Genomic DNA, 27,820 nt, shown 5'->3' on the forward strand with positions numbered 1-27,820 from the left:
TAAGTTCAGAGAACTCCCTGCCTTTGTATAAACAAACAATAAGCTTAGCTGGATGAGATCCCTGATATCACCACTTCCTCCCTTCCTGATACTTCCTCTACTTGAACCATGAACCTTCCTTTTTAACTATTCCTTTCCCTTTACTGATTCATTAACGCACCTGTCTCTATTATTTCAAGTTTGTGAATCCCCTCATTCAGTTTATATTGCATTCTTATATTTTGCAATCTTGTTTATATGTTCTTGAACTCATGTTTTTAGATTTCTTTCCCACAGCCTTAAGGACTGTCTGGAAGGTCACATTACCATTTTACTGAGAAATATTAGACACATTTTTGCTTTCTGGACTCATGCTGTTTCTATTTATCATGGAGTCATTAACCTTGGCAGGGAGAGCACTCCCTGATAAACTTAAGACAGAAAGCATTCCAAGGAACATGAAAAATATGTACATTACTATGAAAACAAGCCTAATGTCTACAACAATAATCAGTACTCATGGAGGCCCATGCCTAGCTGGTTCTGCTCCAGGGACAAGAACTGTGTTACACATTCTCTTCTTTGACCATGCTAAACCTCACAATGCCCCATATTCACAATTGGTATTGTAAAAGCCTTGTCATCATGACTTAAAATTCTCATAGCCATTGTTTCCTTTACTATGGTGGTTTACCTCAAGTGTAAGCAAAAGTTTAGGCACTACTGTAGAAAGAAGATTCTCAAAGAGGCAACTAAAAATTTTCAAATCACTCAAACATTGTAGCAAGCAGTCCTAAGAGGGTTTGCAGTGATTCTCAACCTTCCTAATGTCGAAACATTGCAATATAGTTCCTCAAGTTGTGGTGATCCCCAACCATAAAATTATTTCATTGCTACTTTGTAATTCTAATTTTGCTACTTTTACAAACAATAATATTTGATATGCAGTTTATCTGATGAGGCCCACAGGTTGAGAACCATTGGCTTAGAGACATATGAAACAAAGAATTGCATAACCTTAACCTGACCATAAGCTAAAGGGGGACCTAAATTCAATTAGCTGCCCCTACTTGGCCCCAACTCTTGTTAATTGGTTTGATTATCTACCGCCTTTCTCAAACACCCACCCTGATTTGGGGTCCACAGAAAATAACCTTTGTCTGTCCCATTAAATCAATAATAATTAAATACAAGTAATTATTTGATTGGTCCTGGAATGTGTCCTGGATAGAACACTTGCCTCAATAAATGAACCATTGATGCAAAAATTGTATGAGACTCTCGCCTTTTTCCAGTCTCCAGCTCATCTCTTCTTGCAAGGTGCACTGATCTCCTGGGCTCTGGCTTCATCAAAAGCTACCACCTTGACCTTCTTCTGTTTCCTTTGATTCCTTGTGAAGGTATGTGCAGGAGACATTCTAGCCTTTGCCAAACTGTCCACCTACAAAATGATCTTCCAATCTTACTAACAGCCTTTTTGTTTTTTGCAGTGAGTAGTTCCTTCATCCCCCAAGTCTCCTTCAGATGACAGAGCCTCTTGGCACTCTAAATTTTATCATTGAGGCTATTATCATATTCACATCATATTAAACAGCAAACACCAAGTACAAACAGTTGCTTAAATATCAAGTAGCTAATGATGAAACAGGTAATATGATGATTGAGAGGGTAAATGAGTCCAAATTGATCCAGCTGGGGTGGCCATAACAGGCATACTCATATAAACAACACATTTCAGGTGATGAGAATCTAATAGAAAATATGTATATCACTATACTTTTAATGAAAACAAGTATTTGAGAACCAGAAAAAAAGAACTAGAGAGTTCTTTAGCTCATTAAATATTTACAATCTGATAGAATTCTCAAGACACGTAAATAGGAAAGTGTTAATGTCTTAGCTATGTTAGAACATTTGGGAAATATGCAGAATGCCATGTGTTTACTTCCTGGCCCTGCATAAGCTGGATGTGGTGGCACATACACTGGTAATCCCAGAACGTGGAACACAGAAGCAGAAGATCAGAAGGTCAGAGTCATTCTTGCCTAGCTTGCAAGTGTTTGAAGCCAGCTTGTGCTACATGTGTTTCAAAAGAGAATGGCAAAAAGATAGTATCAAAGTGATCCTCTAGACACAGACATGTTACACTGACATATATACAATCTGAGGTAATATTAATAATAGTAGGAGTACTGGTAGTAACAGCACTAAATGTGATTGTAATGCAAAGAGAGATGTTAGAAAGGTTTTCCAGAAGAGGAGAATGGATCCTATTAGAGATAATATCCTACTGGAAGATCCGTTGTAAGAGGCAGAGACACAGTGGCACAGCATATTTGACCACGCTGTGGACCTAAGATTGTGTTATTTATTGGAAAAAAATCTGTTTCTAGTTGTGTACTGGCTTAACTCTTGCACACACCTTATCCTAGAGCTTTCTGTTTATTGTAAACAGGATTAAATAAAGTCAACAGTAAGTCAAGGGGCAGAATAAGCAACTAGTTGACAGAGAGTGAACACAGGGGGAAAAGCAGAGAAATAAATAAGAGGAAGTCAAGAGGGTGAATAAGAAGACACACGGGAAGTAGAAGAGAGGGGCATTCAATATGAAGGCTTTTTTTTAACATAGTGTGGACAAGGAGAACGGTCTCTTGTGATGTTAGGTGTGAAGGAAAATCAGTTGGGTGATTTCTCTGCCTCTCTAAGCTAGCAGTCTTTTACCCCAGCAGCTGGCTCCTAAGTCTTTATTAATGAAGTTTTAAAAAATGAGATTTTTGTTAGAAAGCAACAACACAGAGCAAGAATAAGACACGGATGTGGGTATAGAAATGGAGCAGGCAGTAGTGAAAAAGCAGAAAAGCAGCAAGTTCTTTCTTGAACTTGAGTGCTTTCTTCTTTGTTTGTTTAATTGACGTGCCTCTTTGTTTTGAGAAGCTCTCTTAAGCAGTCAAAGTGAAAACATTCCTTGCTTTTTACCCTAATATCTCAAATAAGGGCAAACATCACTCATAACTAACTTACACCCAGGTACACATGGCCAGAGATAATTGGATTTAGTAGACTATTAGAAACAGTAGAACAATGGCATGAAGTTGGGAATTGAAAGGGGTCTGCTTGGAAATTAGAAGTTAGTTGTAAGGGTAAATGGAACGATAGATATGATGCTTCATTACATAGTTATACAAAATTCTCAAGAATAAGGTATTAAATATTTTTTAAAAATAAGCAATAACAAAAACAACAAAAAATCCTAGTAATGATTAAAACAAATACCATTTACCAAAGAATGTGAAGGACATCTGGAAAAAAAGAAGGTAAAAAAGATAGTAGGAGAATTTAAAAAATTGAATTAAGATATCTATTAATTTAAGTGATACTAGTTTTTTAGGAAAGAAATGATAATTTAAAAATAGTGATAAGAAATTATGTGTTGAACCATTAATGTGTCTACAGAGTAATATTTTTGTCTATTGGGAAATGAATAGAGAAGAAAACTTAATCTATTATTGAATTATGATAATGTAATTTAATAGTTGAAATTAGGGCATGTTCATCTTTCAGGGTTCATTTGAACAGGAATGCTACTCTGTGGTTCACCTACTGTTAAAAAACACAAAAGTATAAAGATAGGATGATAAGACATCAGGGTGGTTTAGAACAGAGTTCTCAAGAAGCATAAATAGTAGTAGTGTTTACTTCATAGAAAATTATATTATTTTCCACGATATTATTTGCAAGTGTTTGGATGACTTTATATAGGAACAACCTGGAAGGAAGGTTTTGGATGGATAGTGAGCTGTCCATCCAAAGGTGGCTACAACCCATTATTGTGAAATCTACCCTCTCCCATGCATCCAGATATAAGGCTATGCATTTGCAGGTGTTTTAAATAAAAATTATTGCATTAATATATTCATCCATCTTTTGATATGCAACAAGTAGTTAACCGAAGCCTGGCAAGGATTTTCTTTCCAAAGAATAAACAATACAGAAAACAGTGCTGTTCCACTGATACTGAAAAATTACATATAGTAAGAAGAAAAATAAATAATTTTTAAAGAGTGACATGTGAACTGCAAAGACAGAATAACCAATTAAAGATCAACAGGGGCTGGAGAGAGGACTTATTAGTCCAGTGCTTGCTGCACAAACATGAGAACCCCAGTTCATTCCCAGCATACACGTTAAAGTCCAGGCATGGAGGTGTACCTATAACTTCAGCATTGGAGAAGAGGCAAGAGAATTCTAAGAGCCATCCTGAAAGACCCTATCTAAAAAAAAGAAAGTGTGGACTAATTGAAGAAAACTCCTGAAATCAATCTTTTAAATCAACATGCTCCCAACCTACACTTACACACACTTGTATTGCTTGCAGTAAGCTGACAGCAGAAGATAGCTCACAGGTAAACATGTTGAAGTGACATGCACTTTCAAAACCATGTGTATACAGAACTATCTTTCTACAGGTCTAAGCAGGACTGGATAAAGTTCTGGATGTTGCTTAGAGGAGTATGTTTCTAATATATAAGACAAACAAGCCATCATAGTGCAGAGAGACTGTTGACTCTGCATTATTGAGAAATTCTGAAGGAAGGAAATTGTGAGTACAAAAAAAAATAATAATAATTCAGGTACCAGAATAGGAGTTTGTAAGGAAACACACAAAAGCCAGGCATAAGTCTAGGCTGGCTGATGCAATGAGGACAGGGAAGCTCCTGTGGGGCTTGAAAAAAACCTGGGTGTTCTGTAGGTCTCTCGAAGAAATGTAGATCCTTTGACTGTCCACAGAGACTCACAAGAGCCACACTGTTCTTCTATTTGTACATGTACATTTCTATCATGTAAGAACACAATTAGCGGAGTGTGAGAGAAATGTGTTTCCCAGTTTCCTTTGCCACAGAATGTAATGATATAGGTAGATTATAAAGAAAGGGGTTAATTGATAGCTCAGGAAACCTCCCTTAAAGAGGTGAGTTTGCATATGTTTTATTGCATTTGTTCTTAATTTTTTTTATCCTTTCTGCTGGTTGCAAAAATGCCATGATGTCTTGTGACCATGAAGTTACTCTGGTCTTGAAGTTGTAGTCTTTACTACAACTACCCATGTTGTAGTAAAAAGAGCACACTAGAATCCTGACAGTCTTGTGTGAGGAAAGTCATGACACCAGCTTCAGCCCTCTTGCCTTCATACTGTATCTTCCATAAAAAAAATCACATTATTCATGATGTTTTGAGTATCTCTAACAGATATCCTCAGACAGAACTCTATGCATAGAAGTGAAGTGTTTCCACTTAGCAAGATGGATTGGTGTTACATATGCCTGAACTCTCAAAAGTTAAAAAAATATATTGACTATCACATGTGCTCTAGTATTTCCCACTAATGTGTTTTATATGTTGTCTGTACATGACCATAGACATACTCTAACTCTAAAGCCATGTGTATGCAGGATTTCCTACAACAGGTCTATCCAGGATTAACTAACATTCTGTAGATTTCTTATGTACCCTTGTTTCTAATATTTAAGAAAAATAGGCCATCATCAGGAGTGATGGGTTGTTACTCACCCCCCCCCCCCCAAAGGCAGATGTGAAAGGAACAGAGCGGGGTCAAGGACAGCTGAGTCTGTCAAGTGAGTTCCAGGCCAGCCTCAGTTTTACAGCAAGACACTATATTTTTAAAATTCTAAAAATATGTAGTAAATAAATAAATAAATAAATAACAAAGACATATTAATAGATCATTGATAGAATGTGTGGTTTGGATGCAAAGGGTCCTTTAGAAATATGGCATGTGGAAGCCAGTTCTCAGCTGGTAGATCCAGTCAGAGAGATGGTGGAATCCAGAAACCAATGGGTTATCCTTGATTTATTTAGAATGTGATGCCATATCTGGGCAGAGGAAATGGGGAAGGTATGCAATGTCCTTAGTCCCTTCCTATGCCTCCCTGTATTTCCTGGATGCTCAGAGAGAAGTGGTCCCTGCCATAATCACCTATCACCAAGATGCTTTCTTTTACCCAAGGCCCAAAGCATTGTGTCGTGCTGAATCTGAACTAAAATTTCAGAAACCATAACTGAAAGTAAGTCTCTCCTTTTAAATATTGTCTATTAGGTATTTTATCACAGTAGTGGGAAGTATAGCTAACCCAGTTGCTAATATGAACATGCATAAACTTATAAACAAATAAAGACCAACAAAGTTTACAATTTTCCTTGACAAGTGTTAAACAGAGTAAAGGTATTTTTAAAAACAGAATTTATATTTTTAAATGCTATTTTTAATATTTATTTTCCATGTGTATGTCTGTTCTCACATGGAATACCACAATTGCATAGAGTTCTGAGGACCACCTGAAGCACGCAGTTTAATCCTTCTTCTAGGTTGGTTCTGGATATTAACCTCTGCTTACTAGTTTCAACTGCAACTTACATGCTGAGTATCTCACTGGCCTCACATCCATAGTTTAAATAACCATTAGAATACATTAAGTAATATTCTAACTCAGAGACGAAAACTCAAGCTTTTCAAAGGCTGAATAGTAAGCCCTCTAGTACTTATCTAAAAATAACAAAATGGTGAGATCACTTAAAAATAAAAATAATAGCTGTGGGCTCAATAGGCTAGTGTGTGTGTGTGTGTGTGTGTGTGTGTGTGTGTGTAATTAGAGGAGAGGTCATGAAGTAATGATGGAGTGGAAGGGCACAGGAGAGGTAGAGAAGTGAAGAATACAAGTATGAAGATGCAGTACTCACTTATGGAGTGCTCACAATAATCAATGTTTTCCTGACAGTGGAGATACCGTGATCATGAAGGTGGTCCTCTCATGGCAAGGCTTAGCTCCTGTATTGCAGACTGCTCACCTCTGTGATTCCCCAGATTCTGGAAACTGCATAACTTGTGGTAGCAGGAAACTGTGTTCACATTCTCCCTTATTAAATAAGGAAGGAAGGAAGGAAGGAAGGAAGGAAGGAAGGAAGGAAGGAAGGAAAGGGGGGATTGAAGGAGGGAAGGAGGAATGAAGGGAAGAAGGAAGGACGGAAGAGAGAAGGAAGGAAGAAAAAGAATCAACACGTCTGAATAATTTTTTGCATAAACTTAACTTAAGCAAAATTCACTTTGCATAAATATTTGAGCAAATCAAAGTTGCTGAACAGTTTCTTATCTCAAGGTTACTCAAGCCAACTCTTGCATGTGATGTATCTTGTGGGGATTTTGAGACCAACATGGCTGAGGTTCAGAATATTTGATGTTGTGTGTTTCTCTTGATCTTATCTACAATTTGTGTCAGTGCCAACACAAGACGGGAAATAAATCATTCTTTTCTCATTTCAGATATTTAAAGCCGTGAGTGACCTTTGCTTCCATCTTTCTAGACTGGATATCTGTCTGTCTCGTGCAATTAGAATGCTGTGCTTACTTCATTCACAGCCGGCGTCTGTTTCAAGAGCATCACAGACCCAGAAGAGCATGAAGTCCGTGATCTGACAATGCCAAGAAGCTCACAAGCCATTCTTTGGTCTAGACACTCTCTTCCTTTCAAGCTGCAGAGTAAACAAAGTCAAGCTTCCAGCTGCACTGACAAGGCATACAGACAAGGGGGGTGGAGACGGTAAACAGATATAAGCATCTTCCTGTCATGTTGCGCAAACACCCACAGGCACAGTTCCCACACCTTGAATGGGTTTCATGTGCCTGGAAAGAGGCCTGAGAATCTTGAGTTTGTGTCACTGTGTAACATGGACACAGGACACACAGCTCTTCAAAATCTGTTCTATACATCATTGACTGTACAGCCAAAGACATGTAGCTTTAATGCAGCAGTATTTACATCAGGCTCTGCCTAGAATCAGCATGACTTGATGTTTTCCTGACATTGTTCCATTTGAGAGGAAAGAATTAAAATATAAACTGGAGAGAGCAAAATTCCCATGAGCCTTTGTGAAGTATGTGAAAGATGAAAGCCCATGTGTCCACAGAGTACTGAACATATGTCATCCTTTCCATTAAATTATTAGCATTAGAGATGTTTGCATGTATCTCACAACATATTAGTAAAAAGGAGCTGGTGGTTTGTATAAGGCCATCAGCAACATGGCCCTTTCTCATGCAGTTCCTTATTTTAAACTTTATAGTTAATAAAGGGAAAAGTCGAAATAAATCAAATGTACCGATATATTGCAGATATAATTCTAATGCATCTATATTTTGATGTTTCACTTATCTGTATGTTAACAGTAAAATAAATAGATTTTTCTGTGAGAAGAAATATATATGCATATATTATATATATTTATAATATATATGTTACAAAAGGATTCAAAGTTGGAAGGTGTAAGGTGGATCTTGAAGAGTTGGGTGGAGAACTTGACTTGAATAAAATCCAAATATTTGGTACACATCTATGATGTAATCAGAATTGATATGAATAGTATAATAGAGCATTGTCAAGTGACTATAATAACTGACTCTTCATTGACTATCCAATCTCTGACTCTCCACCTGAACTTCTTCACCTATTTCCTCTGATCATATTTTCCAAAAATCACACTAACATCCAAATTGCCTTCTGAGATTCTACATTTATGACTGCTAAGCATGGATAGTTGCCAGTAAAGAATACACAATACATAAAAAAGTAAAACACACAATCCATGATTTCTCAGTGAGTTTTGCCTCTATTTAATACCTACTAATGCCTTGAAGAGCTTAAGTGACATTTATGATTCTAATAGATGCTACAGTTTTTCTATAGAGGAAAGTTAAATGTTCCACTTTTAAACCCATTTTCTATGTGGACAGTCTGTTCTGTCCAATTCAGAGTGAGAAGTTCTGCTTTCATTCACTGACTTGTAATTTTATTAAAAGGCATTTTAGACATTTTCTTCCACTTTATTTTATATTTAATTCTTTCATAATTTATTCTTTTATAAAATGTCGAACCAAGTTGTGGTGGAATTAGGAAAACCGACTGCATTTTTTCTTTTGTGAGGTAATCAATAGTACTAATGCTTTCTTCCCCTTCTGCCTTCCATAATGTCCACCAACTGCCAAACTAAACACTTCATTACAATTCCACAACGAGTGTAACTTGTGTGTTCCAGGAGGCACAGAATTTTACTGGTATATAGAAAAAAGTTCATAGAAAGTGGTGATTCTATGTTTTTCTTTTTAATTTTATGAATGTCCATATGAGGATATGTCCATTTGTCCATAGATGTACAAATGTTCAGGTGCCCATGGAGTCCAGAAGAGGATATCAGGGCTGGAGGTACAGGTGGTTGTGAGCTTTCTGTTGTGGATGGTGGAAGCAAGCCTAGGTTTTCTGAAAAAGCGTCACATGTTACAATGATTGCCTCAACTCTCTAACTCCTCAAGTCATTCCTTTTCTTTCTTGTTTAATGGGAAGCTTGAAGAGGAAAGAGCAACTTTTATATGATGTATTTTTATACTTTGAAGATGTGCTGAATAGCTTGATGTCAGCTTGACATAAGCTAAAGTCATCTGAGAGGAGGAAAACCAATTAGGAAAATGCTTCCATAAGATCAGGTCATTAGTTGGTTGCATGTAGGACATTTTCATAGTTAGTGGTTGATAGTGTGGGCCTTGACTATAGTGGATGGTGCCATTCCTAGGCTGGTAGTCCTGGGTTCTGTAGCGAAGCAGTCTGAGCAAGCTAGTAAGTAGCACCCCTTCGTGATCTTGGCATCAGCTCCTGCTTCCAGGTTCCTGTCCTATTGGAGTTCCTGCCCTGACTTCTTTCCATGATGAGCAGGGATGTGAAAATGTAAGCCAAATATAAACCTTTCTTCTCCAACTTCTTGTTGTTGTTGGTTTTTTTTTTTTTTTTTTTTTTTTTTTTTTTTTTTTTTTTTTTGTCATGGTATTTCATTGCAATAGAAAACCTAAGACAGAAATGTCAATATAAATAGAAATTTAATTTCAAATTTAATTTTGAAAGTAACCTACATTTCCACAGCTTTAAAGACATCACCAACCTGTACCTCCATCTTCAAGGCATCTGATACCCCCTTCCTGTGTACCTGCACTCACATGCACACAACTCCAAATGGATGTACTTATAAAGGATGCACCTGGCACAGCCTGAAAAAGATAGGTACAGACTATCTTTGAAAGTCCATCAAGGAAAGGTGTATGCCTCACTGTGGCCCAGGAGCAAGTGAGCATTGGGTTCTGAAAACAGAAAATTTCTTGAATTATTAATTAAATAATTTTCATCTTACTCTTGATAACTCAAATTTATTACATATCAAATTTTTCAAACTTCTCACATGTCATTCAGGGAGTAAATTGAAACAATAAAATACTTCATGTGACCTTTTGTCATGTGACTTACACCCTTTCTCTCTGTCTCTGTCTCTGTCTCTCTCTCTCTCTCTCTCTCTCACACACACACACACACACACATGCACTCACATGCATGCATGCATGTACACAGGTACAAGCACAAAGATGCATACCCCCTCAACATTAGCACAACTTATATAAAAGTATATAAACTTATATAAAAAGCATGCAATTTTCCATTTGTAGGTTAAAATTAATCAGCATCAACCCTCAAACTAAAATGTTCAACCATTTTTTCAGTGTCTTCATTTCAGCTGTGCCACTGTCTCTATGAACTGTAACTTCACAAACCAGCTCCCTTTACTACTTAAACTTCTTCCAAAAAAGCTTCCCCTCATGGTGGGACAGACATGGTGGAGACAAAGACACTGAGCAGATTGAAGAGCTAAGTCAAAGCCCTTCTGAGTCCTCTGATTAGCAGGTGACAATTGACTAGGGCAGGTGTGGAATAATGACCAACTTATTATATCCTAAGTGTGTGAGCTATAGGAAGTCATCAGAGTGAGTACAGATGGAGCTAAAGGATTTTCTTAAAGTGTGAGCACAGATAGATACATACAAAGGAATATGCCATTGTAAAGACCCACAAATGTTGTTTCCAATACAATGTAGTGTAAGAATTTTTAGAACTCTGAAATTTTACAGAATGGTTTAATGCATGTCCATTTTGATTCATGTCTGTACAGTACATTTATCTACACAGGTTAGAATATATCTCTAGTGGTTTGCTATTGTTTTGTATTATGAAATTTCTAAAATGTAAAATCAGCTAATAATGATGTCTGTATTAAATACCCATCACAAAAAAAATTGTCTCAGGGAATCCCAAGTGGCTGCTTCTTTAGTAAATTTTGATAAAAGATGTTTCTATGCTGAATTTTCTATGTCATAACATGGTCTGTGTCCCACACATACAATTTTAGAGAATTTTAATTGCTTTAACTGTTAAAAGTATTGGATGTTCATAAAGAAATCAAACACACTACTAAGCTGCTATTTTCAACTTCATTATTTTACAGCTCATTTTTTTTTCTTTTATCCAGAGGAACCCAGGCCAAAAATCTCAGAAGCACTTCTGGCAGAAATGTAAATACATTGGAGAGCAAATAGCCAATTAATACATTTTGGTGTGTAGCCTTTGGGTCTATGAGAGAGAGCATTGTAATACCCTGGGATGGTCCATTACTTCTGATGCAGCCCTGCCCAGGAGTGACCTGCACTTAGGTTTCATTGGGAGGATTCTGACCAGGGAACCTGTTTCAAAAGCCTCAGTGTTCAGATATCATGCAGGTGGTTTTCTTCCACTCAATCCATCTGTTGCTTTCTAAAAATAAACCTAATGAACTTCTGTTCATTAACCTTGTCCTAGATGAGTAATGTTATTTTAATTGCATCTTTCTGTTAAAGATGAAAACCTTTTTTCAACTGTAGTGATCTCAGAGGAGGGGCTGCTGAGGACAGGAGTCTGACCATCTGTTCTCAGGGCACATTCCTCTCCAAACATGCTTTAGCATCTTTCATCTTCTGTACTCTACCTGCAGCCTACTCAGAAAGAAGACCTAACACCCATGAGCTGAAAACAGAGAAGGCAGTTCAATGGAATCTTCTTGAAAAGAAGGTGTAAGACTCACAATAATTTCTAAAATGAAATGAAAACGTGATTTAACCTTCCAGATGAAAGGTTCATTATTAAGACTTATTTGACATAACAAGCTCCACTCGTGAGAACAATTTAAAGTGGCAGCCTGAACGTCCAGTCTCAGAACAACCCTCTCACATGTTTGCTCTGTAAAACACATCTGTCTGTCTCCAAGTGTGCTTCTTTCTCTCCTTCTGCTGTGTAAATAGCTTCAGAATGTCCTTCACAGTGCTGTTTCTCATTATTATAAGAAATAATTGCTTTGTGTTCCTGGCTACATTCCTGTGACATGGAACAGTGAGGCTTGGCAGAAGGCGTGTGTGCTGGTCTGCGGCAGACCATCAAATCTGATCAGCATTTTGGTCATTTCCCCGTTCCAGGCTATAGACACACCTCTTCAGTAAGCTGCACACCACAATCGCTGGACTTAAGGACAGTGGATAGAGAAAGGTTTTCCCCCCAGAATCTACTGCTTTAAAAGAAGTTTTGCTCTCTAGTTTCTGGCTACAAGTAATGACCATGTAATCACATTTGTTGCATCTTACATAACAAGACATTTACTAAAGTAGTTAGAGTGAGTTCATCACCCTATACAGCCAACACTCACACACCATCACAACCAGAGGGACAGAGACACTACCTGCAGCAAGAGTATGTTTTTCCAGATTGTATGTTCTAGTTTGTTTTCTATTGGCGTGATAAACCATTGACTAAATACAGTTTGTTATGGAGAAATCGATTATTACATCTTCCTTGTTACAGTTTGTCACCAAAAGAAGTCAGAGCATGAACTTAAATGAACTGAAGGAGAAGTCATGGTGGAACAATGCTTCCTGGATGACACCCAGGCTCATGTTCAACTACCTTATAAAGCCCAGACCAATCTGCTTAGAGATGGCACCACCCACAGTGGGCTAGGATTGTTTCTGTCAATTAGCAGTCAAGCCAATACTTCACAGACATACCCACAGGCCAATCTGAGGTAGGCTATTCTACAGTTGAGATTCCCTGTTGTTCAGTGTGTCAACCTGGCAACCAAGAGCAGCAATTACAGAGCTATTTTATTGACATCACTTCACACACACACACACACGTTTCCTTCATATTATTTACTACCAGACTTAATTACAGTTAGATTCATTATGCATTGATCAGAGCCCTTCATTTGAAGCTGAGTTTTTGCCATCCCTATAGTATGTCAGATTTACATTGCTTAGATTTTCTTATTGTTAGTGAGGCATTCCACTGCCTCTTTTGAGTTTATTAAATTGTACGGAAATCACCAGAGGTCAGTCTTTGATATTCCTAATTCTAATAGCACTTCCTGTTCACATATAGTGACTTCCTCTTTGTACTCCAAGCTCTAGGCAACTTCCAATCAGCTGTATCTGGACTGCATCTTTCTATTCCAGCCTCTTCAGCAATGCATGCATCTACTTTAAATGCTTCTTTGTCTTGTTGGGTCTTATGTCACGCTTTGGACATGGCCTGTCTTGGTTTACACCACCTACCAGATCACAGATACGGAAACAGTTTTTATGTGAGTTTTTTTTGAAAGATGCTAAATTTTCCTAAAATTATCACACTCTTGCTCGTGGAGCAGCAGCCTGACCTAGAGCCAGCACTCTGGTCCTCATTGTCCTTCACCTCAAGCCTCTCCAGATGGGTATCATTTACTGGAAAGAACACATTGATTTCTGCTGTTTGTTTACAGCCTTACTGTCTCCAAGAAAGGGATCTGGTAGGAGTTAGCTGTCCAAATTCAACCATTGCTCGAGCCTTGAAATATTGGAGTTACCACCACAAGTATTATCTAGACTGAGCACAGTATAGGAGCCACAAGACCTTGGAAGGAGGAGCTGTACCAGAGAAAGGATGTCATAGGGTGGTTGGGGCACTTTGAGGATGTATAGCCGTACTCACTGGCAGTTCACTTTCTTCTTTCTGTGTGTGACTGTGATCTGACTGCCTGCTGTTGTGCCCTGTCTTTTATTGTAGACTTCCCCTCAGGAACAATAAGTCAACATAAATTCTCTCTTCCTTAAGTTGCTTTTAGTCACAGTGTTTTACCATAAAAATGACAATACAGAGAGCAGGAAAGACAGACAGAAAGAAAAAAAGATGTAGACAGAGTGTAGTCAGGACACAGGTCCCTACCTAGTGAACCTTGACCAGGTGCTCTCCAAGTATAACACACACAGATTTTCCATCCTTGTCTTGAGTTCTGCTCATAAGTATTTTAAGCTGTGCATAAAACTGGTATAAATTGTCTGTTTTTCCCTTATGACAATAAAGGCCCAATTGAACTTGGAGATGCAGTAAAGACAGGTTATAAAGTTTCTAGACACTTTGTGGTTGTGGAAAAGTTCAGAAAATTAAAGAGCACCCGTGTTTTCAGAAATGGTTCAATGTGAAGCAATGTATTTGGAGAAACAACTTTCTTATAATGACTTTACAATGGCTGTCTCAAAAATAACAATGAGGTAATGAATGATGGGAGAGCTCCAGTTACCTGCTGACTGAAATGACGGAGGCGGGCTCATAAGAGTAAAAACCTCTTAGGATGCTTTTTCCCATGAGGTTTCCAGTGGGCTGTGGTTTGTGCCTGGCTGGGAGGCTAGTCCAAATCACTTTCTTGTGGTAGTTCAACTTTGTCCTTTTTGGATGAAGCCAAGACCAGGAAGCAGACCAAGATGAAGAAATAGGGTTTGTTTTGTTTTGTTTTGTTTTGTTGGTTTTCTTTGTTTCTTCACTGAAAACTTCACTGGAAAGTAAAAATTGCTGCCTCAGAGAAGCTTTCTGAGGTTAAATGAATTCACACACTCAACATGTTTTTGTGATATTGAATATTTAGATGTTTAATAAAAACTATTTGCAAAATAGCAAACTCATAAACCCATCAGAATTTCTGGTTGTCAAACTTGGAAACATTGCCTAAGTTGCAACTTCATGTGATTTTGATCTTTAAAGCTTGGTGTTTCTGTATTTTTGTCACAATACAGGTGACACAGGGACATGAACAGAGTGACTCTTGATTCCCAGTGTTGAGGAGAGATGAAAATCAGGGGCACAGAGCTGCCCACTCAAGGACTTCTACAGTAGATTCTTTCAACTAACATTTGTAATTCTGCTTAAAGAAAGAACTTGAGCTGTCAGTTTGTGGCGGGAAGATATGCCATATTTTTTTCTGAGACTCCATCAAGCAGGAAACTTATGGCCTGGACTAGTGTGTGGTGATTTTGGATGCCTATGGCATATAAATAGGCTGGGAAAGTGATATAAGGATTTCAATGGTAAAGCCATTTGTTAAGCAAATCAGAGTTCATGTCCTCTGGCAGCATTAGAAGTTCATAGTATTGCCTTAGGTGTCAGGTTTTGGGCAAAGGTTATAATTTGGGGTCCAACTTGCTTTGGCTTTTAAGAAAAATAAAATCAGCTTCTGGTTTTCAAACCACAATCACTTGCATGTTAAATTTCTTCTTGACCTTTCAGCTTCAAACAGAAAAATACTGAAATCCTCTGAGTCATGTTCTAGGTTATATAAACATTACATTTTGAACTAAAAATCTTCTCTGTGACTCCAATTACATTCATCCATGCTTGCGCCTCCCTGAACATAAGTACTTAATAGCAGCATATGAAATGAAATGAATTTACATGTGGTTTATATTTTTTAAACAAATTTAATTTTTTTCCTCCAGATCAAAAAGTTTATTTTTTCTGCGCTCTATATTTTATTACTTTTCATAACTATAATTGCCTCCATAGGAAAGATCATTAACAAAGTAAGGATACATGTTCAAGCTCATGTTGAGTGAAGGCAGGGCAGCAAAATTTGTGTAGTGTGTCCACATAAAGTGATAAATTCTTCTGCATTAAAAAGGAGACAATTCTGATTCATGTAAGGTGAAATCTCAGGAACATTTTGATTTGCATTTCTCTGATCACTAAGGACTTTGAACATTTCTTTAGGTGTTTCTCAGCCATTCCAGATTCTTCTGTTGTAAATTCTCAGTTTAGTTCTATACCCAATTTTTTGATTGGGTTGTTTGGTTTTCTTGGTGGTTAGCTTCGTGAGTTCTTTATATATTTTGGATAGTAGTCCTCTATCAAGTGTGGGGTTAGTGAAGATTTTTTTTTCCAATCTGTAGGTGGCCGATTTGTCTTATTGACTATGTCATTTTCCTTACAGAAGCCTTCCAGTTACAAGAGGTCCCATTTATTAATTTTTGATCTTAGTGCATAAGCCATTGGCGTTCTGTTTCAGAAATATACCCCTGTGCCAATGATTTCGAGGCTCTTTCCCACTTTCTCTTCTATTAGATTGAGTGTATCTGGTTTTATGTTGAGGTCCTTGATCCACTTGGACTTGAGTTTTGTGCAAGGTCACAAAAGACTGCCAGTTAGACAAGCACAATTTATTGAAGATGCTTTCTTTTTTCCATTGTATATTTTTGGCATCTTTGTCAAAGATCAAGTGTCCATAAGTTGTGTGATTTTATTTCTGGGTCTTTAATTGTATTCCATTGATCAACATGTCTGTCTCTGTACCAATACTATGCAGTTTTTATCACTATTGTTCTTTAGTCAAGCTTGAGGTCAGGGATGATGATTCCCTCAGCCATTCTTTTATTGTAAAGAATTGTTTTCGCTATTCTGGGCTTTTTGCCTTGTTTGAAAGAACTACAGGGATGGAAATGGAGAGGAGCCTGAGGAAAAGAAGGCCCAGAGACAGGCCCAAAGTAGGATACAGCTCAAGGGGAGGCCCCAAGACCTGATACTATTACTGAGGCTATGGAGTGCTCTCAAAAAGTGACCCATCCTGACTGCCCTCCAGAAGACCCAACAAGCAGCTGAAAGAATCAGATGCAGATATTTGCACCCAACCAATGGACAGAAGCTGCTGGTATTGTGGCTGAATTAGAGAAAGGCTGAAAGAAGCTGAGGAGAAGAGCAACCCTGTAGGAAGACCAGCAGTCTCAATTAATCTGGACCCCCGAGATCTCTCAGACACTGGACCACCAACAAGGCAGCATACACCAGCTGATATGAGGCTCCCAACACATACAGCAGAAAACTGCCAGGTCTGTGTTCAATCAGAACTGATGCACCTAACCCTCAAGAGACTGGAGGCCCTAGGGAGTTTAGAGATCAGGTAGGGTAGGGGTGGGGAGGCAGAGACAGCCTCCTAGAGAAAGGGGTGTGGATTGGAGATATGAGATGTGGAAAAGCAGGAGGGTGGACCAGGGTGGGGGAAAATAAAATCTGGAGTGTAAAAAAATAAACAAATAACTTTTTTCAAAAGGGAGAAAATCCTATCAGTTCTGATAATGAGATTGAACCTGGACATTATTATGCTTCTGCAAATAAGTCATTCACAGAAACTCAAACACCACATATTCTTCTTGGGTCCTGTTAACTAAGTCTCTCATTACTGGAAAACCCTTACTTAGCTCAGTGAGAAAATGGAGGACTCTCTTCTCTGATCATGTCTGGGGAGCTAGAAACCTGGACACCCTCTACCTATGTAATGCCATGTAACCCTGGAGAGATTCCAAGTCCAACTTCCTTTCTCCTGATTAAAAAAACCTGTTCAGTTAGCACCTGATATTCCTGGAATACATTACCATGCTAATGAGTCTCCTCAGTACCTAAGCATTCAGCCCATGACCTTTCCCCACCTGAGATATTACTATCTCCTTCCCTGAAACCACATTACCCTTGATTCATCCAAATAAAGTTGATCTGTCTCCCAACGCTGATCCGGGACTGTCATCATCTCCGTAGTACTCACAGGCTGCCAGCCTACCACTTTTCATTTCTGATTCTGTTAATCTGGATATGCTTTCTCTGACTTTTTATTAGTTTGGATAAGGGTTTGTCTATATTGTTGGTTTTCTCAAAGCATCAACTCTTTGATTCTTTCTGTTGTTCTCTTAGTTTCTATTTTATTGATTTCACTTCAATTATTTTCTGCTGTCTACTCTTCTTGGACGAGCTTGCTTCTGTTTATTCTAGAGCTTTTAGAGGTGCTGTTTAGTTACTAGTATGAAATCTACACAATTTCGGTTTCCTCTTTTATTAATCACTCCATTCGTTTACATCTCAAATGATATCCCACTTCCCAGTTATGCCTCCATAAGTCCCCCATCCCACAACTTTCTTCTCCTCACTTCCCTTTGACTCTATGAGGGTGCTCCCCCACCCACCACCCTCTCCTGCTCCAGCCCTTCAGCATCCTCCTATGTTGGGGCATAAACCACTACAGGACCAAGGGCCTCCCCTCCCATTGATGTCAGACAAGACCATTTTCTGCTACCTATGTATCTGGAGCCATATATCCCTCCCTGTACACTTCTTGGTTGGTGGTCTAGTCCCTGGGAGCACTGGTGGTCAGGCCACCTGATGTGGTTCTTCCTATGGGGTTGCAATCCCTCTTGCCTCCTTCAGTCCTGTCAACAGCTACCCCACCAGAGTCCCTGAACTCAGTCTGATAGCTACAAGCATCCACATCTGTATTGGTCAGTTGCTGGCTGAACCTCCCAAGGAGCAGACATACCATGTTCCCGTCAGCAAGTGCCTCTTGGCAATGGCAACAATGTTGAGTTTGGTGTCAGCAGACAGACTGGATCCCCAGAGAGGGCAGTCCTTGAATGGCCCTTCTTTCACTATCTATTCCATTTTTTGTCCCTGTTTTTCCTTTGGACATGAACATTTCTGGGTTAAAATCTTTGAGATGGTTGTGTGGCCCCATCCCACAACCAGGAGCCATGCTGAAATCTTTACAGTTTCTTTATGTAACCATTTAATGCTATAAATTCTCCTCTTCGCACCACTTTTATTTTATCCCATAAATTTGGGGATGTTGTCCATTGATTTTCATTGAGTTCAAGGAAGTTTTTAATTTCTTTCCTTATTTTCTGCCTTGACCTAGTAATCATTCAATAGAGAGTTGTTTAGTTTCCATAAGTTTGTAGGCTTTCTATTGTTTCTGCTGTTGCTAAATCCATCTTTAATCCATTGCAGTCTCATAAGACACATGGGATTACTTCAGGTTTTTTTTTTTTTTTTTTTTTTTTTTTTTTTTTTTTTTTTTTTTTTTTTTTTTTTTTTTTTTTTTTGTATTTGTTGAAACTTGCTTTTGACCAGATATGTGGTCACTTTTGGAAAAAGTTCTATGAGATGCTGAAAAGAAGATGTACTCTTTTGTGTTTGGATGAACTGTTCTGTAGATATCTGTTAAGTTCATTTGTTTCCAACAGCTATTAACTTCAGTATTTCTCCAGTGTGTGTGTGTGTGTGTGTGTGTGTGTGTGTGTGTGTAATTATTACCTGTGTTTTTGTGAGTGTAGTTAATATCCTTGGGTTGGAGTTTTCTCTCTAGTACCTTCTGTATGGGGTGGATTTGTGAGTATAAGTTCTTTAAACTTGACTTTATCATAAAATATCTTGATTTCTCCATCTATGGTGATTGTAAGTTTTTCTGGGTGTACTAGTCTCGACTGGCATCTGTAGTCTCTTAAAGTCTCTGGGAAATCTCTCCAGGCCCTTCTGGCTTTTAGAGTCTCCAAGAAGTCAGATGTAATTATATTAGGTCTGCCTTTATATGTTATTTGGCCTTTTACTCTTGGTGCTTTTAATATGCTTTCTTTGTTCTGTGTGTTTAGTGTTTTGTTTATTATGTGACAAGGGGACTTTATTTTCTATTCTAATGTACTTATTGTTCTCTAAGCTTCTTGCGCTTTTATAGGCATATTCTTCTTTAGATTAGAAAAAATTCTCTATGATTTTGTTAAAAATGTTTTTTGAGCCTTTGAGCTAGGAATCTTGTCTTTCTTCTATTCCTCTTATTCTCAGGGTTTAGTCTTTTCATAATGTCCCATATTTCTTGGCAGTTTTGTGTCAGGTAATTTTTAGATTTTACATATTCTTTGAGTGCTGTATTGATTTCTTCTATTGTATCTTCATCATCTGAGATTCTTTTTTTCACCACTTTTATTCTGTTGGTGTTGGTAGTCCCTGTGTGAGTACCTAGATTTCCATTTATAGGATTCTCTCAGTTTGTGTTTTCTTTATTGTTTCCACTTTCGTTTTTAGGTCTTAAACAGATCTGTTTTTTTTTTTTTTTCCTCCAGATTTTTAAATTTCATTTATTTATTTATTATTTTTGGTCTTTTTAAAGGGATATATTGATTTCCTCAAATTTTTTCTTTTTCTCATTTTTAAAAGAGATTCATTCATTTCTTCTTTAATAACCTCTATTATCTTCATAAAGTTGGTTTTGAGGTTATTTTCTTGAGATTCAGCTGTGCTGGAATATAGGGCTTCCTATAGTAGGATCACTTGGCTCTAGTGGAGCCACATTGCCTGGCTGTTGTGTTCTTACACTGGTAGCTCCACATCTGGCTTTGGATTGATTACAGGTATTATTGGCAATTTCTGAGTTTGTCTTTGTTGGGTGGGTATTTTGTTCCTTGGTTTCTGTTTCCTCTTTGATATTGTGGCCAGAATGGCCTGTGGTTGAGTAGAAGGTCTCTATCCAAGTTGGAGTCTAATCTTCTGATGGCCAGGGCAGCCTCTTGCATTGCAGGGGAGTTATGCCCAAATTCCAAATTGGGGGCTGAAATTCTGGTGACCTGGAGTTCTGGTGACCTCTGGTGGAACAGTGTTAGAGTGTTTCCACCAAATTTATAAGCCTGGGTTTTAGCTGCCTGCTTTTTTTTTTTTTTTTTTTTTTTTTTTTTTTTTTTTTTTTGTGGAGCAGGGGGATTCTGACAGAATATGTTGATAAGGAGACAACACATTTTTGAGAGAAGGCTGGTTGGGCCCTGAGGGAGTGTTGGTAGTCCACAAGTGGGGGCCTACCTAAGGTCCTGGCTGCCGGTGGCCTCTGGTAAGGCAGGGGGCTTCCAATGGAGTTGTGGGCAGCAGCTGGGGGTAAGAAGTAGAAGCGGAGAAGTTGGGGTCAGGCTGGGCAGGTACTGGTTTGTGGATGCGGGAATGGCCTCCAGATTCATCAGAGGACTTCAGCTGAATGTCTGGACCAAGATATGGTGATGAGAAAATGTTGGGTGGTTGGGGTAGGCTGGATGGCCAAGGGCATGGGGTGGTCTTACCTGGGATTCTCAGTACCAGAATGGCTTATTGGTGAAGGGGACTCTTTCTGGATGTGTGGGCCAGGATATGGTAATGAGCATAGGAGATGAGTGGTGGTTGGGTATAATGAGAATATTTTTAAAATGCCTTTTAGACATGCAAAAATAGCTTAGTCGGGATGCCTACTACACCCAAGGCTGCACCTGATAACCAGAACTCAATGATATCACTCACAGAAGATAACCATACACAGTCTTTGAACATCGTACTCCCACTGGACTGAATATTAGCAAAGACCAAGAGTATTGTTCTGCTCTGCACCTCTAGAAAGATGCCACATTAATCTGCCTTGTGTCTGAAGAGTCTTCCCCAAGACCCTGACCCTCAAATCAGAGACTTTTTGTTAGAGACTGGGCCTGACCATCAAATAAATTGTACAGGTGAGCAGCCTGGAAGATAGGCTTAGGACCATTGTTGGAAATTTACAGTGTGAACCTTGTGTGATGTTCCTCAGCATAATAAAAAAAATTTATTATACCAACTTTTTGTCTCTACCTTCTTGCTTGTAACATTAGGGGTAGGCTGGGTGGGCATGGGCAGGGTGGTGTGTACTTATCTGATGGGGTTCTGAGTAATGGAATAACCTCTGGTGATCAGGGGGCTTCTGGGATTCTGGGTACCAGTGTAGCCTTTGATTTAGCAAAGGTCTTTCACTAGACATGTCTTGATTTGACTTTTAAAGTGAGTAGCCATTGAATATTTTCCTATATTTATTCAACTAAGTTTGAATTACATAACTTAAACTTGCACACCTTTTCCTGAGTTTTTCTAGAGCTTCTTTCTTCCCTCACCTTGGTCTTGAGCTTGCTTAGCTTAAGGAGCCATCTGATCATCTTTATACTAATTGTACTACAGTAAGGCAGCCAGGCCTATAGATTGGTAGTTTTCCTTATGTCCCCAGCTAACTGAGGAACCAACATAGCTTCCTACAGAAACTATGTACATGTTAAGAGCAGAGTGTGATAACTCGTATTGATTGTGTCAACTTTACAACATCCCAAATTACCCAAAATTCAAGCAGCTGGACATGCCTAGGATGGATTTTCTTCATTGGATTTCTGAGATGGGAAGACCTATCTTAAATTTGAGTCACAGTTTCTAGTGACAGCCCAGGAAGCAGGACATGAAAGAAGAAAGCTTTTGGTTTTTTTGTCTGTTTATCCTCACTCTCACAGGCAAGTTCATCCACCCTACTGCTGAAGCATTCATTCACTGGTGTTTAAAAACTACTCCTTCAGGATTCCAACATAGACTGAGGACTGTAAGCTCTTTAGCAATCTCCCAGGCCTTGGTCATTCTATTGGCGACCAGGCATTGCTGTACTATCTGGACCTGTAAGATAATCTCACCATTCCCGTTTAACCAGTGCTGTTTAATACACAGAGGGACCCTGAAGACTGATATGATTTTGTTTGCTTGTTTTTTCTGCTTGTCATCAACTTCTTATTATCAAAATGTTAGTCTAAGCACTCAGTGCATATATAAACCCCTGACAAGCCTGTTTGAATCAATAGACTCAGTGAGTGTAGTTGTTTCTTCACCATGTTCACATAACCAATGCAAATGTGGAAGACCCTATGAATTACCAGCATCAAAACTGTATAGAACACCCAACTCCCAAGCAGTCAGGAAAATTCACTTCTGTAAAGGTTCTGAATTAGCATCTCGTAACCCCAACTTACACAGTATTTCAAGCTACCATCAGTAAAGTTACAATAATATTAAACTTTAAAGAAAAGAGTGTAATTAACACAATAGGCTTTAGTTAATTGATTTTGAGTTTAGAGGTTTTTGTTTTTTACTTTATTTTCAATTATTTAGTTTTTGGTAAGGCAAAATCTTGTTCCATGGACTTAGTGGTACTTTCTTTTGTCAAAAATTAAATCCAATTAATTCATTCAAATTAATTTTAATTTTACTTTAAATTACTTTTAAAATCCTTAATGCACATTTCTCTAACTTTGTTTTCGTGGTTGAATATTTTTTAGAAATACTATAATATTGAAATATACAAACAATTCTCATTTTTAAATGTAAGTCAAATGATTTGTTGAGTAAATCCATACTAAGGCACTACAAAGACTCAGTGTACAGCATTCCGATTATGGCTTCCATAAAGTCAAATGACTTTTCCCAGGGAGGAAGAATATACATCAAATTTATACAGCCTGCTGTCATTCTCAATGATTGTGTGCCAGATGTTCACCATTTATCATGACTACAGCTGCAGAGATATATGTGAAATCATGTATAATGAAGAATTGTCTGAGAAGGCTTGTATTTAAAATACCAATTTTTAAATTCTTAAATATGTAAAATTTAAGGTGTGCAGTATGCTTCAGTTTCTCACTGACTTGCCAAAAGGATGTATTTAGGAACACTTTACTATCAAAATATTGTAATTATAGATAACAATTTGAAGACCATTCACGCATGACCTTTTGTTGGTATAGTCATCTCTACAGAAAAGGAGCCGGGTATGGTATAAGATGAGACACGTGCATGCATTTAGGTATCAACGTTCTTATTTCATAATACCAAATTCAAGAGATAACACCAATCTAGTTACTTTCTAAATTCTTGCTCAAAACATAGTTCCACCTTTGTGTATTTGTGTATATTATGCATATGTGCATTGTATATGAATGTGTGGTGTGTGTGTATGCATATGTGCATGCAGTTTGTGTGTGTGTGTGCGCGCGTGTGCGCGCGCGCGCGCGCGCGCGCGCGCGCGCGTGTGTGTGTGTGTGTGTGTGTGTGTGTGTGTGTGTGTGTGATATGAGTGCATGTGATGAACATAAAATAACTTAAGAGAAAATGAGACCAGGAAGCCAAGGCTAAATCAACATAAAGGCATTGTGCACACTCTTCTGTAGTATGTCATAGAGACAAGACTTCTGAAGCTGAGTGATAGCCATGCCCCCTGGAACAGCTTCAAGTGGGGCTAACTTCATCAGATACATATCCAAAGGTCTCCATGTGTTTCCAGTTTGGTCTGGAATAGATTTTACACAGATGAAAAAAGTTATCAGCTCCTGGATATTCTCTCATTTGGCAATCAGTCCCCAAATCAAAGAGTTATGCCCGTGGCTTTATGTCACTCTTGTCAGGTTTCCAGTGTATGTCAGTGTGTGTGTGTGTGTGTGTGTGTGTGTGTGTGTGTGTCTGTGTGTCTGTCTGTGTGTGTGTGTGTGTGTGTGTGTGATCAACTGTTATTTAGTGAAACTACCTTTACAGGAAGAAAGGACAAAGCAGTGTAGAGAGCTTCCCCACCAAAGGAGTACCAAGACAACATGGAAAATGAAAATAAACGTCCCATAATATAGTTGATTTAATCCTATTAGCATTAGACAGGCCCTCTTTTACAAAATGTTAAAATTCAAGGTAAAAATGATACTTTCCCATAAAATGTTACAGTGTAGTTATGGTAGAACTGTATAAGTTATAATACATAACATATATGTGCCTGAAAAATAAAAGAGTTAAAGAAACTAAGATTATGTATTTTTCTGAATTAGCTACATCATTATTATATTTGTTAATGTTATATTTCAATTTCCATTTTTCCCAGAATGGTTGTATTACAAATCTTTATCAGAAACACAAATAAGATGCACTTTTCACACTATGGCACTGTTAACAATTCTGTTGTACAATTCACTAGATGTAGGCTTTTTAAGAAGTCTAAATGATGAGGAAGATTCCTAATACCCCAAGAATTTCCTTTGATTTAATCACCATGGTGCCAAAACCACAATCTCTAATTTTCTAAAAGTGAAAATCATAGACTCTAATCATCAAGGAATGAAGATCATGGTCTACATATGGAAGCCATATTATTTAATTTTATCAGGAAGAGAGGTCAGACTCTCTAATCCTTTATGAAGAGAGGCAATACTTTCTAATCCCATAGAAGTGATTGTTAGTATTTAATTCCATAGGAATGGAGGCCAAAGTTGCTAATACTCTAGGAGTAGAAGTTGTAGTCCCTAATTTTATAGGAAAGCAGGCAATAGTCCTCAGTCCTATAGAAATGGAGATTAAAGTCTCTAACCTCCTTGGAGTAGAGGCCATAGTCTATAATCCTATAAAATGGGAGGCCATAGCCTCTAAACCTTTAAGAGTGAGGACCAGTCTCTCATCTTTTGTAAATCTTTTTAGACTAGTTTTAATAAAGGACTTTGATATTCTCATGAACTCTATTCTCCTGTCTTCAGAATGTAGGTTTCTTACCTGTTTCTGAGAACTGTTTTCATAGACATAACACTGACACCTCTGTCTCCTTCATCATCACTTGCAGTAAAGTTAACTACACAAACCAGCTATGCAGCTTACCACAACCAAAGAACCTTGGATACACCAAAGCCATGGATACACCAGGTAGAAGTATTATTGTTCAGTGTATCATAATGCTATTGTAACTTAGAAAATTAGCTAAGATTTAAAGTTAACTTGTAAAGAGATATGTAAATTAGGTAGATACAACCTGCCCTTAAAAAAATAAATATCTTAAGCAACATCATTGTGATGAAATTTCCATTAGTAATAAAAAATCTTAATTTTTATGTGTGCTCATATACTACATGTTTGCTTAAAATTACTTTATTCACATTACTTTAGCAAAAGCATACTTGAATTTAAATATTTCCAAAAGAATTTATTTTATTCTTCAATTATAGAGTCATTTTGTCTAAATCCTAAACTGTTTTGTTTTCATCCTAAATATAAACTTATTTACATCAATTTATTGCTACTTAGAAATATACCAAGCAATAATATTTATGCAAAGTCTCTGTATTTATTTCTTTCTACTCTCAAGTACCAAAGCACAATGCCCCAGTGAACCTGACTCATTTTTAGCTTATTTAAAAAAAATATTCCAAATGCATTCATTCAGAGAAGGACTTGAGGTTAGCAAAGGCTATCTAATACAATATAGTGAAATATGAGACCCCCTCAATACTTTGCACTTACAATCCAAGTTTAGAACATGTCTCACTTTAGTGACAGTGTTTTTCTCCCATCACTTTCTAGTTTACAATACTGTATCTCTTGTGAATTAAGCCACAGAAAGCACACATTTGGATATTGAAATGTGATGCCAGGGATATACTGTTTCCAGAAAAATGCTGACATATTAAATATGTTCTTAGAGAAATGAAAGGCTCATACAAGCTGGGCTTTCTTAGTAGAATTAAACAGAAACACACCTAGTGTGCTATGCTACACCTGGTACATGTTGAGTTTTATTTCTTGCATTATTCCATAAGCCAACTAGGTATCTAACCATAAAGCAGGCAGACTGTTTTTACAGCTGCTCTGGTAACTTACCCCTGTGTTCCAAGGACCACACAGGGGTTCCAGGGCTGCACTCCACAAGAGTCTCCAAGGAGTGTCTCACTCCAACCTGGTTAATTGCACTGTCGGCTGCGTCCATAGATTCACCCCCTAGGCTGACCATCAGTAAGGATGTGTATTTTCTACAACTGAGATGTAGAAAAAAATGAATATAAGTGAACATCACATGATCCAAGAATGTAAACAAGGACCAAATGCACAAACTGCTCCTAAGGTCATACCCAGGATATATTAAACATATTTGAGGAATGTCAACATAACACTACAAAATGATGATATTCTGCAGGATGATGTTATATTTGCTAAAGTGGTGTCTCAGAACTTTCCAGTGAATCCCACTACATCCTATGTGCTGCTCATCTTAGATTATGATCATGTAGACATATATGTACATGTGTATACAAATCAATGATTTGTCTGCTCATGTACATCATCAGTCAATAGAACAATGAGAAAGAGAAGAAAAATCACCATGATTATTAAGCCCAACTATTACATTTTCCTTTACAAGCATGCTAAGCCAAGACTCACCTTTGTGACATACTGGTCCCTGAATTCTAAATAGTCACAGAGTAAATCATTGACCTCCATCTTTAAACCCAACCACTTTACTGTGAAGTGTGATATATTCTTCTCATCTGTTAATTTTTTAAGAAACCAGTATCAGAAAGTATAAGCCATCTGTCAATCACCTGATATCTGTCTTAATGGACATATTTGAAATGTTTTTTAAAAGATTGGTTGATTAAAGTCTTTGAAATATGAAAATAAATTATTTTTTATTATTTTATTAAGCATTCAAATAGGTTCATGTAAAAATAAACTCTATTACTGAAAAAGAAAATATTTTAGATCAGAGTCCAGATCACACTACTGATTGTCAAGGAGGCTCAGGGATTCTGAGAGCCCATACCAGTGACTTTTAATTGAATGATGCATTCAAGCACTGAGATTACATGTACCAAAGTTCTCCAGGATCAACCTCTTTTCAGTGTTTTAGTGTTCTCTCTCTCCCTCTCTCTCTTGCTTTCTCCACCTCCTCTCCTGCAGTTGTTTTCTCTTCATGATTTCAAGATGGCTGATTTTTTAAATATTATATTTGTGTGTGTGTGTGTGTGTGTGCATGTACTTATGCCATGGTGTACAGATGGCATTAAGAGGACAGCTTGCACAATAGTGGGTTCTCTTCTTCCACCCTGTGGATCCAGATTTGGAACTGAAATCATCAGATTTGACAGAAATTGCCTTTAAATAAGGAGTCCTCTCACAGACTGATTTTCCACTTTAATGAAAACAGTACATTGTTGTCTGCTGTATTT

At 37.8% G+C, this 27,820-nt stretch overlaps 1 non-coding gene across 1 annotated transcript; it reads left to right on the forward strand.

The window, feature by feature from the left end:
• The first annotated feature begins 6,758 nt into the window (after positions 1–6,758).
• Positions 6,759–6,915, forward strand: LOC117708071 (U1 spliceosomal RNA). The gene has a single exon (XR_004606782.2). It is a non-coding gene; the product is annotated as a U1 spliceosomal RNA (small nuclear RNA).
• The last annotated feature ends 20,905 nt before the right edge of the window (positions 6,916–27,820 follow it).

The sequence above is a fragment of the Arvicanthis niloticus genome, chromosome 4 (assembly GCF_011762505.2).
Source record: "Arvicanthis niloticus isolate mArvNil1 chromosome 4, mArvNil1.pat.X, whole genome shotgun sequence".
NCBI classification, from domain to species: domain Eukaryota; kingdom Metazoa; phylum Chordata; class Mammalia; order Rodentia; family Muridae; genus Arvicanthis; species Arvicanthis niloticus.